General features: G+C 41.0%; 1 protein-coding gene across 3 annotated transcripts in view; it reads left to right on the top strand.

Annotated features, from left to right (window-relative positions):
• The window catches only part of LOC135938663 (chaoptin), a 146,218-nt gene that overhangs the window by 90,989 nt on the left and 39,463 nt on the right, over positions 1 to 15,766 (top strand). For 2 of the 3 annotated variants that reach the window (XM_065482487.1, XM_065482486.1), the window contains one exon: positions 12,362 to 12,448. The exons of the other annotated variant lie outside the window; for it this stretch is intronic. The gene's annotated coding sequence lies outside the window, so the exon portion shown is untranslated. The remainder of the gene's footprint in view (positions 1 to 12,361; positions 12,449 to 15,766) is intronic. 3 annotated transcript variants of the gene reach the window in all.

Genomic DNA, 15,766 nt, shown 5'->3' with positions numbered 1-15,766 from the left:
CATAATCTTCTTTATGCGCCGTGGAGACACACTCTCGCAAAGACACAAAGGATAGCGCCCAGAGGGGCTGCAGATAAAATTTGATTACCCTTTCTCCGCTCCGACGCCATTGACAAACAAATCACTTTTCTGGATTATGTACCTGATTTCAAGTGAAAGCCAACGCAAGCTTTCTCGTTGCTTATAATCTGGAGAAGCTCCCAAGCGGCTTTTAAAAATATGATGTGAATTGGGGAAGTGAACCAACGAGACATTTTCAGAAAAAAATTACAAGCTTTCTTTGACACGGATTTTCTAGTATTTTAAAACTGTTTTAGATTATTGCGCATTTATTTTATTAAATTAAGGGGGAATTTCAAAGTTTATTCTAAATAAATATGCTAGGCATCAAACTCTCCAACACACAGATCGATCAAGACACAAATTTAATCCAAAATATTTTGTGAATGAGTCGCAACGCAGAAATAAATCTTTGAACAGTAAGAAAAGAAAACTCATGATGCCTCGTAGTATTAAAAATATTCGACCATTTTTCCACTTTTCACTTCCCTTTTATTGTTTGAAATTTTCCTCCGAAACACAGCGATTCTCAGCTGAGAATATGTGCTGTGCGTGTATCTGGCTGCCATTTGGCAACGTAATTTTGCGCCCATGTCTGAAGAGAAGAGCGAAGGAGGCTAACTAGCGCCGAACGCAGATTCTCGCCGAGTTGAAAGCATTGTCGTGTCTCACCCATGGCTTTGTTTTAGCTCATAAAAAGTGCGCGGCTCCATATACTTTGAGCATTAATAATCCGCTCTTTCTTTCTTTCTTCCCTTGCTCAGCCCCGGCGCTTTGCTGCTGCTGCTCTTCGTCGTGTATTTGCATGGCAAACAAACATAATTTAGCCATGCATATATCGCCGCTCGTTAAACTGAATGGCGTCTAGAGCAGTCGAGCGCGAGTTGCTCGCATACATATACAGACTCGCACACGAAAGTAAATGCCCCTCCGCCGTGTGCGCACATTTTTTTTGCTAGTGTACAGAAAAGGTACTAGAGGCATCTATTTGATTCACAACCGGCTTACTTGCAACCATAAAAATGAAAGCCTTGGGTAGCATCCCGTAGTTACCCTTTTGGGTATCTGGCAAATTGTTTGTGTGTTACCGGTATTCCTTCAGGAGAGCGGAGCATCCGCTCGGTTTGCGGATAGAGCTCGGAAAATAAATTCAGCGTAAAAATACGGACAATAATTTTTTGCTTTACAATTTCTAACAATTATCTGTACAAATAATGTTAAAAATAACTAAGATTTTCAATTTTGAGCTTTGAACTTAAGAATATTCAGTTGTCTTGGGAAATTTATTAATTTAACCTAATTTGCCATATTAATGACAAACATTCTTTACTCTCCATGCCATGGCACTTAACAATCTGTTTAAATTTTTGAGTATTGTGGACAGTCAAAGTGGTATACAGCAAATTTATTTTATATATTACTTTATAGATTGTAGGCTAAATTCGCATGGAATTTTTCAATCGCCCGGAATTTATCACTGGCGCGCGCGTCACCACTTTTAATTAATACACCGTGTGCGCAGCTGATTCCGACAAATCGTGCAATTTTCTCCGTCATGCACACATGTGCACCGGCAGTGTCATTTCGCTTGTTGCGTGTGCTGGTGCAGTTGCATGCACCGATGGGTTGCACTTACCCCGTCATCGTGGTGCGGCACGGTGGCTGGCGTGCATGCAGTGAAAAATGTCGTCGTATTTATTTGCCAATTAGGTGGGCGTCAGGGGTCGGGTGTGACACGGCGTGCGAAACCTAATAACTCACGTGCTTCGCATGACTGAAGTGACATCGCAAATGAATAAATTGCCGTGCCGCATATAAGCGCGTCGCGGCCTGACAGGTGGAAAAATTAGTTCCGTGAATTACGATCGGCTGGCCGAGCTGGCCGACACATATTTTGCCAATCATATCGCAAGGGCGATAAATAATTGGTTGCTGCTATAGGGCCAAAATTGTTTTTTGAAATACACTTACTGGCTGGCCTGCGTGATTAGGCTGGTATTATGGGCTATCAGACTTTTGTGCCCGATTTCATTATCAGAGGACATCATTATTGCCGTCTGTGAGCATCAGAATTTTAATTTTGTCGCATTCACTCCAACCCGGAGTAGATTACTCTGGCTCAATTCACACACAACCCTAATCGTATTGTGTGTTAAAGCCACACGGCCAAAATTGGTGCATCCATTTAATAGACTGTTAATTTTTAATCGGAAGCATTAGAAGAAAACTGAAGCGATTAGAAAATAGCCTATATAAAGAGAAAATCTTGTGATGCGTACCTTCTCTTTCACGTCGTTCCTCTGGTTTTTCTTGAGTGCGTTTTTTAATATGTTAATTAAAGTAAAACAATGGGCGCGAGCGAGTCACAAAGAGTGAAGGCTCGTCGGTTACATAAAGTATACGTATGAATGTCTCTCATTGTTAGCGCACAATGCACTCTCTCTCTCTCTCTCTCTCTCTCTCTCTCTCTCTCTCTCTCTCGCAACATATTCATGAGTTGCTAGCAGTCGCTTCGTCGTCGTCTCTGCGCGCGAATCGGAGCAGGAATGCTCAGAATTTAAAACGATAATTTATTCATAAATGTGGGCTCGCTCTCGCATTGAATTTCCATCCCCGCAAACAATGGCAGAGACAATAATCCCTCTCTTTCGGTGCCACTGAGAGCAAAGAGAGAGAGGACGACTCTTGTATCTATCTGTGGTACCGCGCTCTGTATTAAAAAAACATTATTCAGCCGCGCGTACATTATGTTATTAAAAGCGATGTATGTGCGCGAATTTGCATATTTTGTGGCTCGCGGATGCCATTACCGGATTCCATTGTGGCGGTGGCACGGAGCCAGTGTGTAAATTGAAATGTTTGAAATTCGTTTCTATGCAAATTTTCCTCCTGGACACCTCTCTGGGTCTAGATTTTATTAATTCAAAAAATTCGTAAACATCTGATTGAAGGTGTTTTAAGCTATTTCTTGATTTCAAAAAATTTCAATTCAAATTTATAAAATTGACCCTGTTGATGTGTGTTACATTCAATTATAATTTCCATGTGTTTGTCATGTAAGATTTTTCCATGAATTTCTAACCAAAAGTTAGATCCACGCGTTTTGAACAAACATGCTCTGCTTATGGAGTGATATATATACTAACCGGTTTTGACCGTTCATTTTATGTAAATATGGCAAATATTAATTTCTAACAGCTGATGTTTGCGAAATCTTTGTTGAACCATCTACAACGGTCTTTTTACCAATGAAAGTATCGCTGACAGAGTGACAATTACTATTTACACGCCAACTTTTTCTTACTTAATTCCTCCCAATAAGCGAGCCGTGAAGAGCTCACCTAGAAATTGCTTTGATGGTGCGCTGTGTGCATACACATTTACGCTATGTGGAAGGCTCAACCCTTTACGTGCAGCCTGTTTTATTGCGGGCAAATCCAGTATTACGGGGTGCTCTCCTATCACACGCGGCGCGTGTTTAATGCAAGCAAAATAATCCCGAGCCGACGAGCTTTGCTGATTTAACTCGATGGGTGCGTGCTCCGATATAAATCGCGCGCTAACCGCCCTAATTTGATTGCGCAAATAAATTGACAATCGTTAACCGGCGTGCACTTTCCAGCTCAAACATTTGCCGGCGGCGCGGCTGCTTCGACAACAAGCACCTGAGGCGCTTGGCTGGACGAATCAATCGAGCTCGTGTTTTTCGCAACGTTGCCGAATAAAGCGGCCCTTTGACCGAAACTACGAGTTGTAATTGGTCGGAATTGAATCTGTACAGGCAAATCTAATTTGGCCAGAACGCAAAAGCTGCCGAGCGCGCGCGGGGTGATTATTGCCTGCTGCGAATTATTTTCAATCATCGCCTCTGTGGTTGAAGTCCCTTTTGAATCTGTGCTTGAATTCGTGGAAAAAGCTTGCTACAAAGCTTGGAAAGGTTTCAATGCCCATGTTGGCGGAAATTTGAATAAAACTTGGTGTATTTACAGGGAAAATCGAACCATTAAACCGTAGGCGGTTGATTTTTTAGAGATGAAACCATGGCACTTAAAAGAATAAATATAATTGCAAGAACAAAATTAAATATAATGAAGTACAACTCGATTAATTCCTACAAAGAAACAGTATAAAATGATATCTAAATTCAAATTTGTTTCGGAAAATTGAAGCCTTTTGACAAAACTCTTCGCATTTATACCACTCTGCGCCTCATGTGCAGCCGACAAGCACGACGATCAGGGGGGAATGCTCGACATAAAAAGAGATCGCGGCGGAGGCGGAATCTCGAGAGATGTTGCGATATACATGTTGTATACAGCAAAAATGAGTCATGCATGAGCAGACCTCGAGTATCATATCGCACACATCATCACATTTTGCCAGTCTGACACACACTCATCATCCGGAAAATCGCTGCTCTTGATCATTGCAGAATCAGCTGCCATACGCAGTCAGCACATACACAGCGAGAAGCCGCCTTTTCACTCTGGCGATCTGGGGAGAGAGAAAAATAAAACAGCGCCGATTTCCGCGATAATGATCTGCTTACGTATCAAAACCGTTTGCGTTGTTCCTCTTTTACTCGCAATTCAACTGAAATCAAAAATAATTTATTGCCTATATTGGTCATTTAAAACAAAGGCGAATTTAAAAGAGACACGTCGTTATGAATGGAATAATTTAAGTCGCTAGAACAGGACAAAGGTCGGTAGAATGTTCATTTTAAATTAGACATAATTGAGAAATATATATTTTTTGGATTATGTTGTTTTACTCACCTTGACTAATTATAGTTGAAAATTGATAATAACTGTCCCAAATTGCTCCAAAGGAATTAATCGTAAATCATTTATATTGGAAGTTTATCAGAGGCTGACACCTCAATTATATTTTATTCACAAACCACTTTTGCAACAATTTAATCTAAAAGCTGACATAGGCCTACGCGAGTCATGCTCTGGTGCACACCAGTGCACACCGAAAGGGAATACGTAATCGCGATTAACTCAATAATAATTAGCGACTGGCTGCCACTCAAAAAGCTTCAGTTTGCTCACGCCCACACAACTCTCAGTCAGCCGCCGGCAGCTAGATGCAACCGCGCCGTCGATTGCATTATTAAAGTGGCTTATCCCATCTCCCGCGGGGCAGCAAGCTCGCACTGCTCGGCTCGCCCTGCCCTGTGCCTGCCTCCACGGCCTCCACATACAAACGTAAATTAATATGCATTTTCTGCATTAGGGCCGCAGCTTCAAACGGCTGAAGATTCCGCCCAATTTGCCGCAGCGGGGCTCAGGCCACCATAGGCCACATATACACGCCGTGTTAACTAACGTAAGCCGCGCTGGAGGAAATTATTATTTTGCACCGCTGCCGGCACATAAAGGCGTAACGTGCCTGCAATCGCCAAATTGATGGAGAGAGACCCACACCGCGCGCGCATTTGTATGTCGGTTCGTACATGTGCTGTACCAGTACATTCGGTGACAAGCAATTAGCGCCGAGTGCCGTTCGATAGCAATCTAATTATCATTCATAGTAGCGGGAATCTGCATTGCAAATTCAAATAATGCTCACGGAGCGCTCTCAGTAAATTTCAAACTTGCATGGCATGCGCACTAATTGCCGCGTGCAGTTTTGTTCATTCAAACAGGACGTCGTTCAATTTGAACCGGTCGGTGATTGCATGAGAGCTGTTAGCAGGTGCGCGAAACGGTGGAAGAGTGAACATGAAGTTGGCTGCATATGCGCTTCGTTACCATTTCAAATTCGAATTATCGGCTTTACTAGGGGAATTAAGTGTTTGTAGCTTTGTAATCATCACAGCCAGTTTAATGACGAAAAGCTTAAAAAACTTCAAGCTAAACACTGGGAGAGTATATTATAAATACATTTCATAAGCCTTGGTTACAGTCGCGTTGTTCAATTACAACACATTCAGCTTTGCTTCCATTTCCTTAGTGATTCAACCCACTCGCAGAAGTTGCAACTCTCGAGACCATAAACTAAATCCAGATCCAACGAAATTGTCTCCTGTCGCCTCTTGTTAAACTCTCGGCAGGCAGAAATTTAATAACTCAATATCACTGCAAACTTTCGACAAGAATAATATATGATTGACATCGGAATATAGCTGGAGCGAGCGAGTTGCTGGTAGCAGGCAGAGAGCAGATAAGACGAGACGCGGGCGCAAGCTTGCATTATTAACAGCTGAGCAACACGCTGCTCAACTCTGCTTTCAATAAGAGATGAGCAAACTTCCTTTATGAAATTATAGAGAGCACGACGCCAGAGCGATCGTCCCCATGCCGAACGGTGGCGCTTGCTGTCGTATAGAAATTCTCATTGTCTAAAGCAATACTTTAATAGTTTAATTACCGCAGCCGTGCCTGCGCAACCAGCTGCCGTGTGGAGCTCATCCATCATCCCTCGCCGTGTTCGTTTAGTATAAACAGATAAGACGACCGACGGACGGGTGGACGTCTAACTTTGGACTAATTTCGAGCTGGCAAACGAGCTGTATACAGCGGATGGTTGCATTGAAACCAAGATCAATTGCTCGGATAATATGAACAGATCCGCTTCTGTGGGCCTAGGTCAACTCCAATTAGCCACGTGAGTCACTCATCGGATGGAAAAGGGAGTGCAAAAATATATTTCAAGTTACGAGAGATGAAATGATTTAGTTTAAAAAGAATCTCTAAAGTATTTTGAAAACACAAATGGAAATATCTCTTTAATAAAAAACTTCTATTTTTTTTTTAAGAAAATATATTTTTTTCCATTTGGCACTAGAAGTTTTATCAACATTGCAGCAATCAGCTAGAGATTCTGTCATCCCAGCCGTTTAAAACGAAAAGATCCGCTCACAGTTTAAAATTTTTATATATTTATGATGTTTATATAAAAACGAGTTCCATGCAGCCGCCACTTTGTATCTTCCTTTTGACGCAATACTCTCATTGTAGACGCCACTAATCCATAAAGAAAAATTTCAATTTTTATTTCAATGAAATGCCAATAATTGTATTTTTATCTCAAAAGGTTAAATGATATATTTCCTTGCTTCAGATGGATTTTTAGATATATAAAGTACTTCATCACAATTTGTTTTATATGAAAGACTGTGTGAGTATAATCAATTTCTGCATGGGACATCGCGGACCCTTCTGCTTCTGCCACGCTGCTTAATAACTCTAATTAAGCCTGCTATGTTCGTTGATTGCCGCCATCAGCTTCAGACCGGCTTTGCTCCTCTGCAAAAATCCGAGCAAAGTATAATTGATGGCACACCAGCAATTACACTTAGCTTCTAACTTGGCTGCAAGTGTACGTGATAAATCATTCACGGCAAGAGCACAATGGAGCCAGCGAGCCAAAGTGACCCCGCAAGACTGGATCTTTTAATGTGCGCGGCGCCCGGGCTGAATCGCGCTCCGCCAGTCACCGTTGAGAGATAAGCATCGTCGCGTCATAATAATAAAGAACCACACACACACACACGCCTCGTCTACCGGAGGCTGCGCCACCAAAGACGAGTTTATTTCAAGTCAGATATTACCGTATTTCAATTAGAGCGAGTTGGGATAAAACTCAAACTGCAAAGAATTTCCATTGTGTGATAATGAAAAGCGATTTTTACTAAGCTATCATCTCCAAACTAATATTAGATTTTGAAAAATCAACACTGCTGGCTGGCAACGTTTCACTATAGGTGTATTTCATTAAAGCATGGTTGGATAAATTCCACGCTCGATAGTTTTGCAGCATTAAATTTAACTTTCCTACAAGTGCTTAAATTTCAGCTTATAGTGAAACACCTGCAGCAAACGAGCAAACAAAGGAGTTTAAAACGATTATTGATCCTAATTATCGTCCAGTCTCATTTCACGCTGTAGACTGGACCCGGACCTGCCAGTGCCAGAGAGACAGGCGCCATGCTAATCCTTCTCTTGTGTGACGCGTCCAGCATCACACACACGCTCTGAAACTTTGCTAATTTCCCCCTGTGAAAGTTGCAATCAGGTCATGAACTCTTGATTCCCACCTGCTTAATGTACCGCGATAAATCAGGATTAAATTTAACCCTTGGCTGCGGTGGCACGTGCTTTATGCTTCCTGCATGGCCAAGGATGGAATCAGCGTTTCTTTAACGCTAATTAACTCTGCGTTCAGCAGTGATTGCTTATTCAAAATTCCCACCACCTCTCTGCACGCACACACGTGAGCGAATTCGCGGAAAGTTGCTTGCAAATTCCCTCGTGTGTCTCTGTCGCTGTCGTCTAACAATGGCAGCCAATTCGAAATAAATTTAATCCCCTGGTGACACACAAATCCGCGAATCTAGTCGAGACGCCGATCTTTTATTCAACAAGTCCACGGGGGTTTCAATTTCAGCGCTCATTGTGCGTGTTGACAACAAGACTATGGCGGCGGCGTGTTTGTAGGAAACAATCTGCGTCAACATTTCAGCAAAAGGAGAAAGAAGAAAGGGGGCGAGTAAAGAGGGCGGAATTCTGCGACTGCTGCCGTTGGAGCTGGCTGCGTGCAGATTCCACTCAAGGAGCAGAATATTAGCTGATGCGAGCAGCAGACGGTGTTTGTGTGTGTGTATGTGCAATGCTGCTCTCGCCACCCAGGGGCTCCTTGTGCAGCCTCTCTCGCGTCATGTCAGCAAATGAAACAAATTTCCTTTCTCACTCGCAGTCTCACGCTCCCCGCACGGAATCTCGGCTGTTTTAGTTTTGCTCTCGCTAGCAGCCGCCATAAATTATTTAGATGTATGCCTACGTGAGCTAATTCGCAGAGAGCACATGCCACGTTTTAGACACAACTTGCACTGCCGCTGCTGCTGCTGCACTTGCGAACTTGTGCAATTGAATTATTCATTATCATATTTACGATTGACGAATGACGAATGAGGGCCGCACCGAGTGTTTGCCAAGCGAGCAGAGATGACGAGCAGCATGCACCTCTGATCATCGAATTTGCACTTCATTACCTCCATTTCATCTCGGTGCATTGCAAACGCCACTGCAGCGCAAGCATGTTTCAATTCTGTGAACATTCTGTTTGAGCTCTTGCTTATTCTGTTGCTAAAACGCCTCGGATGGAAGCGCAGATGGAAAATTTATCTCTAGCAAATATTTCCGCTGGAATACGCATATATATTAATTATGCAACAATATATGATACGGAAATTACATTTAAAGATTACATTTAAAGACTCGGTTATACAGGTTGAATGCAAAATGTTCTAAACGAGTTTATGGTTTACCCTCAGGCTGTTAAACTACACTTTAACCTTGTAGATCAACAAGATCTAAAAAAAAATCATAAATATAATGTGCAAAACGTTAAACATAAAGATTCCCACCTTTTATTTCGATAAATTGGAATTAAAACTGAAACGAATCGACTGTAAATTTTATTTCTTTTTGTTTGTGCTCAGTCGGAGGTTTGAACAACCGTTGATTCAAAAATATCTACACCCAATGCATTGGTATTGTGGGTTACGTGGAGCCGTGACAGAAATTCATCTTTTGAAAGTGCAATTTTATTCGTCTTTTATTTGGGTCTCGTGGTAGAAGTATCAGTGATCAAGACTGTGGAATTACACAAATAATCAAAATCACGTTTGCAATAAATGATTATAACAATAAAAACATAACATTCAAATATAAACAATTATGACACTTACCCCGCCGTGCGGGTCTTATTAATTTTAGATCAAGTTTCTAGAACATCCTCGCACGAAAACTCATCCTAGCCGGAGAGAGAATATTGTGTTGCAACTGCTGTCGTGCGAGGCTTAAGATGCAGTGGGGGATAAGGTGCAGTAAGGGTGCAATGCTTATCACACACCTTTTACTGCCACCTGGCGATACAGGTTTAATGCAAAATAGTTATTAGGACAGTAGTGGCGAGGAGGCGCCACAGTATAAATTTTGATTTTGAGGTTAAGTGCTGCTGGTGAAGCCTGCGGGGCTAAAACAGCGGGTTGAGCAGTACCTTGACATTATTTTATTTGCAATAAATTCATGTTATTTGTTGCACATGGGTGTTGCCATTGCAAAATTCAATTTCAGTTTAATTTTTGACCCACTTGAAAAAAGTTTCATGAACTAATCATGCGTTATACATTTTGCAGGTAAGCAAATAAAATTCATTCCCCATTCATGAAACTGATCTTGAGACGTTTATATTTTATCTCAACCAGTCACACCTCCTGCAAAATAAGTCACGTTCTCGAATCTCCAACCTAAAGATGGCCGAGTGCACATTAAAAACGACTTACACAACTTTTCCAATAGTTGGAGCACAAAAGTATTTAAATTCAATTCATATCAAGCATCTCATGAGGATTCCGTCTTGTGCGCGCCACAGCGTCTTTCCACTCGAAAATTATAATACTTTTCCTCTTTCGATTCTTATTCGTCTCGGTGCTCCTCTCCACGCGCGAGTTTTTCCCGATCAGATATAAAAGTTTGGCGCAACTGTACGTTCAAAGTTGCATATAAATCGAAATTGCGAAGGAGGCCAGCCAGGCAGTGGTGTTATTGAAGTCCTAGCAGTCAGGAACAGCAGCCGTCAACTCTCTTTTCCCCCATCGCACGAGAAAAAAATCTGTGTCCAAAAGTGTAGCCAATGAAAATGTTTGCATAAAGAAGGGAAAAAGACACCGAGTTCAAACGACTTTCTCTTTTGTTTTTAATACAAAGCTTGCAGTCAACATCAGACGAGTCACCGCAGGAATAAGAAAATTGCAGGAAAAAACATTTTTAACAATATCCAAGACATCTCATTAAAAAACAAAAATGCTCAGCTGTCACATAACTTCGGTAATCAGGAATCGGAATGTTTGTCTTTCTAAAATAATACAGACAAGAAGGAGCGAAAGAAATGGCCGCTGTGCATCCTTCTCACCTTGGTGAGCAAGAAAGGACGGCGTGTTCGAAGCCAAATGCTTTATATAGAATTCCTGGAAGCTCCATAAAATTTAATGCCCACGTCTTCGCCGCAATCGCGAACTCAATAAAGCAATTAATATTCAAAGCAACGAGCTAGCCGCGTGTTTAATTTAAAAGCCGATGCAAGACCAAATAAATATATCTGGTTCTCATTATCAGGCGGCGCCGGTGCCGTCTCTTTCTCGAACGGTTTTTATGTGCGCGGACGCTGTGTATGCGGTCATTAATAAAAGCAGCGTCAGATAAAATAATGCAAAATTAAGTACCTGATAGGGCAAAGCAAAACGACCACTCGGATGTCAGCAGCAGCGTCGTAAAAAGGGCGTTGCTTTCTTATTATACCTGGCCGTGACGCTTTCAGGTACACACACATACGCTCAGGGACCGCATTCCTGCACCCTGGCCGAGCAAACTGGTCGCAAAAACAAGACCCCAGCGTGTATGTGCTCGTTGCCAGCTTTAATTCATCCCATCGACACCGACCACGCTCTATTATTTTCATTTATAATTGTTATTACACGGATACCGTGTCTGTTGCCCGGGCAGCCGATATCCGATCGATATTTTCAATTTTTGTTTGTCGCCGTCTGGCTGAATAATAGTTTTGGTGTTCGCTGCTGAAAATGAATTTCCGCGTTTTTACTCGGCTCTGCTTTTTTTCAGGGAAACCTGATTTTTTTCCGCATCGGATTACTTTTTAGATTTACCAAATATGCCGTCCACTGTGCAAAAAACTTTTACCTTTTCAGTGACAAGCAAATTAGGCTGTTTGCCTTTTTCAGGAGATGTTACTGCGTGTTTTTCATATACGCATATGTATAACACGGACCAAAAGTAAAAAAAAGCGGCGCCGCTGACGAAGACTGACAGAATAACAAGTCATACAAATGTGACTACGCAGAGAAGTAGCCGAGGTGCAAAAATTCGGGGTATCAACATAAATTTAAACGTCACTCAGTACTACTTTAAATGCCTGGCTAAAACGAAGGCGACTAACTTGTCATTGCATTTTGCGAAACAAAGCTACACAAAAATTGACGAAAAATGTAATTTTTTAGCGCAAATATGGATAATTATAGATATTATATATGGTAAAGGTTAAATATTTTTGTTGAGATTATTAACACAAAATTTTAGATCAAATCGAGATGGCATGGGTTAGGATTGAATTTTGGGTTTTAAAAACTCAAAAACGATGTATTTGTCCCCAATTTTTAAGTTAAATTATTATCATACAAGTAAGTAATCGGTTATTACTTATTAAATTACAGATTGAAGTGATGGCTTAAAAATGGATTAATTTTTACTAACTTGTACTTTTTTGGTTTCAGGTTGGTTGGCCCATCTTTACATAGAGAGACTTGCAACTAACTGTTTTAGCCGTTCCTGCACCAACTGGTTGAAAAAGGTCCCATAGGGTAAGGAAATTTCATTTGGTCAGTGGCACTCCATAAAACGAAATTAGCTTTGGGGTGCTGAAAAAATCACTCTCTTCAGCGCGTACACCAACACGATATTGGATTCGTTCTCTCGCGTTGCTGTTGCAGCATGTTGCTGTTTGGCAAGTGTAGCGCACATGTGAATAAATCATTCATGCAGCCGGGAATATTTTGTCGTTCAGTGACACAGGCTGGCGCTCTCCGGCATTCCGAATTCGTTTGATTAAATATTCATTCGCACACGACACTTTTATTATATATGTGGCGTGACTTTGGGCGCTACACGCTGCTGAACATCAATTTTTCTTTCTCTGCCACCCAGCACCGAAGTGTATATGTATGTACATATATATACTTCGGCAGTGAGAGAGAGAGAGAGAGAGCAAGCGAGCGAGTAGGAATAAAATTTTTTGCTTCGCATGCAATACAAATGAACGAGAAATACACTCTGGATGACGGTCGAGGACGACGTGTGCACCGGCGAAATTTTATCAACGGCCGGAAAAAGGCCGCCGCTTTTTTGCCCTTTGCCGTGGCCGTGTGACCAATAAGGCCAATTTCACTGAGGCCTCTTTGTATGTTTTCCACTTTATGACGAGGCATCGGTCGGGAAAATGCGCGCCAACGAGCGCCGAATAAGGCAAATTTACCGTACAATTTGCGTATTGATCCCTCCGAATGCGAGACCGCTCTCTGTGTGTCTGTGTCGGGAAAGAAACTCGCCTTTGATGTTGCGCCGTGCATGCGAAACATCATTTCCAGGACGCGCCGCATATTAAATTATGAGCGCTCCGCCGATCATATGATTTAATTTCGTGATATATAAAAATGCAGCGCTCCGATTCGCTTTCTTTTTATCTTATACACGTTTGCCATCAAGATAGCATGTTGCATATATGCATATTGCGTGATCGATGGGAAAGCTCAAGCGAGCGAATGAGCTTTATTGCACTTCCATGTAATTCACCAGTTGCGAAAGCTATAAAGTGTTCAAAACCACCGATAGACGGTGCCACTGTATACTTCCGATTTTAGGGCACTTCCGTTGTGATTTAGGACTATATCCTGCTGCTGTTCATTCTGTTTCTTAAAAATGATTACTCTTGATGTGCTGAAAACCAAATTCAGTCTAGCAAATCGATAAAGAAACGTTGGGAGAGATTTTTTTTTAAATTGTTTTTTACGTTTCTACTTAAATTTGGCTGAATTAATTTGGTTGTTGAACACATTGAAAGAAACAATTTTAAGGGTTGAATACACAGTAACAGGATATTGAGCTCTAAATCACGACGGAAATTACCCTAAAATCGGAAGTATAAAGTGGCACTGTCTATTGGCAGCTCCGAACACTAAGGGCTATCGCAATTGGTGAATTGATACTCGAAAATACACAGACGAGTCCGAGCTACACAAAAAATAGTTTTCTTACTTTATTAACTCTCCCAGCAAAATTGCACCCTTTTAAAAAAATTCATAGGCCCAAAAATACTAAATATTTTACTCAAAACACATAAATCAAATTTCCGCTAACTGCTTGAAAAAGATTTGGTTGTTTTCACAAAAGACAATAAAATTTTTTATATTTTTATGTTTTAGATTAAAATATGGGCTAAATACAGTCAACTTTTTGGATAACAATGAACTCAAAAAGTTAAACTTGTTATTAAAGAGACTTTTTCGCCCAGAAAAATAGCTAAGCTAAATTGGATTTAAAACCAATTTAGATTAATTTTGCAGTTTAAATAATAATTGTTAAAAAGACTTAAAATTGCGTGGTTCATGCTCTTTGATGTTCCCAATTGCAATTTATGGAAGCTCATAGAGAAAATATTCTAACACCTAATTTTCAAAACTATATTCAGAGAATTGAAACTTGGAACGTCCTTTCAGCTAATATAATAAATAATGCCTTTCCTCGTTTTTCCCAAGTGTGCTCTTATTACAAGTTCGTATCTGAATTTCCTGCGAGCAATTAGCGATCGTGGATTCCAGGGAACGACCCGGAAAACAAAACAGCCGACTTCCCTTGCGTACATTGAGCAAGGGTTAAAAACGCAGGCGGGCACGTTGTCGCTGGCCTCGGGCTGTTTGTTTCTACGGTGCCTCTCCTCGGTGATTATTAAAATGAATTGTTTTCCCCGGGTGCGAGTTTTGCGTCACCTTTTTAGCGAGTGGGCCTATAATGCCGTAACGAGTTTGAAAAATACATGCTCACACACTCACATACGCGCGCACCAACTGCGAGCGAGCGAGAAAGGGTGGGTGTCGGTATATGACATTGCATCGGCCCGTTACACTTAATGACTATTATTATTGCTGCCGATTTTCGGACACACAACGACGCTCATGAATAATTGAACGGGTGCTGGCGAACTTTTTCGCAGTGAATATTTGCCGGTGTGCCTCGATGCCGCTTTTATTGCCAATCGAAGTAAATAAAAGTGTGCTCTCGGCTTTTATTGCGAAAAAAACGTCTGCAGGTGGAGGGCGAAAATCTCTCTCGCAGGTATAAAATTTATTTATTTCATGTGCTGTTGATTTGCAGAACAATGAGCAGTGAAATTCGTTCCGAATGGCTTGTTTCGCTCTTTATACGAGGCACACGGTGCTCCACTGCTTTTATGACCAGAATTAAAAGGAAACTTTTATACTTTATTTATGCCACGTGTTTTCCTTATTCGCACACCGTGCACAAAAGGAATTAAAGCGTGAATGGTCCTTGAATCCACTGAAGATGGTTCAAGCACGTGTTCATGGAGTCATTGGTGTGAATGGAATAACTGAAAACGGGGAGAAAATTCGTTGAATAATACAAAGAAGAAATACATACAAGGTAGAGCCATTCAGTTTCTTAAATTTAAAAATTCGTTGAATGTTTGAAGGCGGTAAATGGTTCAATGTAATAACTTCTGGGATCAAGATTTATTTGTTTATTATCATGGACCCTTTTGCTTATTCCATAACCAAAATAAAAAAAATCAACTCGCATGAACCATAACTTTAAAAAATTTATTTTTTGCCATATTATCGGAAAAAACGGTTAGTATGTGGCGTCTAAATTAAACTCGATCTGTCGATAAAATGTCAAAAAATACTTGTTTTCAGCTATAGTAAAATCGCCGGTTTTGGTCAGCTTAAAAGATCAATTTTCTTTTTGCAGAAGTAACAAAATTTCTTCTCCTCTGATGATTCATTAATTATTTTTTTGCTATCAGGGAAGAAATACGACATGAAATGCACGTTATATTTTCAAAATTTAAAAATGTACAGTAGTGAGAAAAATTATAATTTTTTGAA

This window comes from Cloeon dipterum, chromosome 3, assembly GCF_949628265.1.
Source record: "Cloeon dipterum chromosome 3, ieCloDipt1.1, whole genome shotgun sequence".
In the NCBI taxonomy this organism is placed as follows: domain Eukaryota; kingdom Metazoa; phylum Arthropoda; class Insecta; order Ephemeroptera; family Baetidae; genus Cloeon; species Cloeon dipterum.
Note: the sequence above shows the minus strand (reverse complement) of the source record. Positions and strands in the feature narration are given on the sequence as shown.